The sequence below is a fragment of the Myotis brandtii genome, unplaced genomic scaffold (genome assembly GCF_000412655.1).
Source record: "Myotis brandtii unplaced genomic scaffold, ASM41265v1 scaffold152, whole genome shotgun sequence".
NCBI classification, from domain to species: Eukaryota; Metazoa; Chordata; class Mammalia; order Chiroptera; family Vespertilionidae; genus Myotis; species Myotis brandtii.
Window position 1 is genome coordinate 1,927,959 of NW_005355502.1, and position 3,878 is coordinate 1,931,836.

The 3,878-nt window shown below is 50.8% G+C and overlaps 1 protein-coding gene across 1 annotated transcript in view; it reads left to right on the forward strand.

Annotated features, from left to right (window-relative positions):
- LOC102242513 (ATP-binding cassette sub-family A member 3) overlaps nt 1–3,878 on the forward strand; it is a gene marked incomplete at its 3' end in the record, with an annotated part of 250,551 nt that overhangs the window by 61,001 nt on the left and 185,672 nt on the right. The window lies entirely within an intron of this gene.

Here is a 3,878-nt window from a genome sequence, read left to right on the forward strand (position 1 = left end):
GCACTCACACACTTTCACCAGACATTCATTCAGCAAAGGCATTTAGCTACCACAACACACAGTTTTTCCCAATTCAATCCGAACCTTAAACTTTTAGCTGCCAAGTCAAATATTCAGCATTTCTTAAGCAGTAACATTTTCAAGAATAAACTTCAAAAATGCAAGACATAAGTTTTTTATCATTTGAATTCAGTAAGCTTCAAGGTCCCAATTTCCCAGCGGTTCTGGAAAACCACACCTGAGGCTGGCAAGCAGGTTTGGCCCAGCCCTTGATTTTAAAACGACCATAATGCTTAAAGGAGTAGTTTGAGTCTGTCCCATAACGTCCGTCCAGTAAATCCACAGAAAACAGAAAAAAAAAAAACAAAAAAACACAAACACAGACAAATACAGTCTTCCAATTCTATGGAAGCAAAACCAAAAGAACCTTCCGACTCCGCGGAAGCAAAACTACAGATTAGACTATGGCCACATGCCACTTGTCTCAGATTGAGGGGTTTCTGCGCCCCTCCAGATGGAGGATCGGGGCGTCCCCGGACTCCTCCCGCCCGTGGTCCCCCAGTGCGTCCACCTAGACCGTTTCGGGCATTACAGATTTCAGAAGTGAGCTCACACAGGACAGAATACACAGAACAGAATAGACAACACAGAGACACTTACCGCGGTCAGGCAGACTCCCCGGATCGGGGTCCCTCGTGGATTTTGGGGATCCCGGACGCGCCCCCAAATGTTATGCCCAGAGTTCGGGGTCCCCAATAATCCACGACCAGGGAGCCTTTTCTTCCAATGCAGCAAAGGGTCTTTTATTCAAGCCCAGGACTTGGTCCCCCCCGCCTCCATTACTGGATGCAAGAGAGAGCCCCAGTTACAACAAGGACTTGGTCCCCCTCCTGCCTCCATTACTGGATGCAAGAGAGAGCCCCGAGTTCCAAGAGAACAAAGAGTTTATAGGGCTTGGGGTTGGGGGGTGGGGGCACACTCTGACCACTGATTTGGTTGATTCCGGTTGGTTGAGTGAGGGCCGGGGGGGCTAGTGACGTAAGGGCAGGGTGCAGCTAGGGTCTGGTTACACAAAGACAGGGGGGTGGCTAGCATACTCTTGGCCTTGGGCTAGTTTTCTAGTTTTCCCCATTGGCCAAGATAAGGGCAGGCTGAGTAACTGATACATTCTGCAGCTTTTTCTTGGAAGAGGGGTTAAGGGGTTAAGTATCAGTCCTGTTCTGTCCTTTCATTTCCACATGCCTCTTAATCCCCCTGTGGCCCACCTCTTACACTTACGTTTCCTTTCCCCCAAATAAATATTTAACCAATCATTTCGGAGCATGGTGTTAATTTTTAAGAACTTTTTGTTAAAAAAGGGCAATTCACCTGTCACAAACCACCTTTTCTCGCCTAGTTTAAAATGTCACTTTACTGTGCATTCGATTCTCAAGTTATGTTTTTAGTTTTGGGGTTTTCTGTTCTCATCCATCAATTGGTCTGCTTCTTTTTTGAATCCGTGATACCGCTGTAATAAACCCAGTTACAAACAAGGGGAGAGGAGCAAAGGGAAGGCCAAATTTCCTAGGCATGTCTTTTGTGCAGCTTTGCCAGAAAACGGCAATTTAACACTCCCCAGGGCTATTCCCCTCAGAGGGCACGGGGAGGGATCTGGCCCGGGGAAGAGTAGATGCATGCCCAGTCAAGTCTCCATGAAATAGGGAAGGTACTTGACTGTCAGTAACACCTGGGAACAGGTCATTGGTTACAATAGGTGTGGCCACTGCAAGTGTGAGAAGATGCGAGACACTTACCTCCTAAACAAAGGAGATCTCTTTCTTGCTAGGCCCACGCTCCTGGCCTGCGGGACTCTCGTGCTCCTGCTTTTGCCCACAGAGCCCAAGGCTGTGTGGAGCCCACACACAGTGGACTAATGGACTGCAACTAAGCTGATGTCATGCAGGACCCAGCTCCTCCAGGGGAAGGAAACTCTGGACACTGGCTCTGCTTCAAGCTCTGCTGAGTCCCCAGCTGCACACTTTCCAGGTCTGGATTAAGGGATACGGGACTTGGCAAACCCAGGGATGTCAATCACTCCTCCCCCAGTGTGAGTCTCAGACATTTGTTTTTCTCCAGATATTGTAAGGACCCGACTTCAAGCACCCAGTTGGGAAGGGGATACCCACTTCCACTGATAACACTCTGTGGTGACTTTAGGTCTCTGAGTGTGTAAGGGCTGCCAGGCACCTCCCCTGAGCTTGTCAGGTTTAGTATGTGGTCACTTTTTTGTTCACACTTGACCTGTTAAGTCTTTGTTTATTGTCTACTTTCTCCCAACTAGAATATGCCATCCGTGAGAAAACTAATCATTTTCTTCACTATTTATCTGCACTCTGAACTCCTGTTGTACCATCTTTCTGCATGAAGTCAAGAACTCAAACGCTATAGGCCCAGCTGAGGCAGACCAGCTCCAGGCTGGTTCCTGTTCCCTAAAAGTTATGCCTGGGACATCCTGTATGAAGACAGAACAAGACATGATTTTGCTTACAAGAGTTGGAAGAAAACGTGATGGCCCACAATCACTTTGTTGTTGTTGAGGCAAATCAACACTATTCATTTTTCAAATGTCTTTATTGATTTCTTAGAGAGAAAGGGAGAGGAAGAAACATCAATGATGAGAGAGAATCATTGACCAGCTGCCTCCAGCATTCCCCCACTGGGATGGAGCCTCCAACCTGGGTATGTGCCTTGACCTGGAATCAAACCAGCGATATATTTGTTATTGGGTACATGCCCAACCACTGAACCCCACTAGCTGTACACACTATTACTTTTTCTAGAGGCCCGGTGTACGAATTCATGCACGGGTAGGGCCTGGCCAGCCTGGCCTCAATCAGGGCAGATCAGGGCTGGGCCTGTCAGGAGGAGGAGAAGGTGGGAGGTTGCTGACCAGCCCGCCTGTATCCTGGCCTGATCAGGGCCCCTGATCCAGGCTGGGCCAGCTGGGGGAAAGGGCTGTGGGTGGTTGGCTGGCGGGCCCCACCCCCAATTGGGCTTGGGGGGGGCATTTAGGGGTGGGGCAGGCCATGGGGAGGGGCTGTGGCCTGTGGGCTGGCCAGCCCCACCCCCAAATGGGGTTAGTGGAGGGTGCCTATCTGGGACCAGTGGCCTGTGAGAGGGGCCATGGGTGGTTGGCCGGCAGTCCCTGCCCCCTATCGTGGTGGGGGGGCAATCAGGGGTAGGGCTGGCAGGGGGATGGGCTGTGAGCCAATGAGGGTGGTGGGGGCCCATCAGGGGTGTGGACAGCCAGGGGGAGCTGACTGCAGAAGGTTGGTGGCCAACCCTGCCCCCTCTTTGAGGTGGGGTGGCGATCAGGGCTAAGGCTGGACAGGGCGAGGAGCTGCAGGAGGTTGGCCACCCAGCCCCATCCCCTAGTGGGTTGGGGAGGGTGCTATCAGGGGAAGGCTGGCCATGGGGAGGGGCTGCAGGCCTATCGTGATGGGGCAGGCTGATCAGGGGCACATATGGCCAGGGGGAAGAGAGGGGGAATTTGGCCAGCACACCCTGGTCTTAATCTGGGTGGGAGAGTCTGATCAGGGTGGGCCCGCAGGAGGAGGGACCACATGTTTGGCCATCTGCCCCACCCGCTGATCGGGTCGGTTAGCTGGCCACAGTGGGCTTCATAGTGACCAGTTGTTAGATCGTTATGGCCTTTATGGTAGCTGCCTTTTTATACATATAGACTAGTGGTCTGGTACAAAAAATACATGCACATTAAAAGGGAATTAATTAGAGGAAATATTTTAATATTGCTATTTGCCCTTTATAATAGAAGTGTCAGAGATAAAAGAAAATCAGTAAAATGTATATGAAAATCTCCCTCCTGTCAGAGTGGTGGC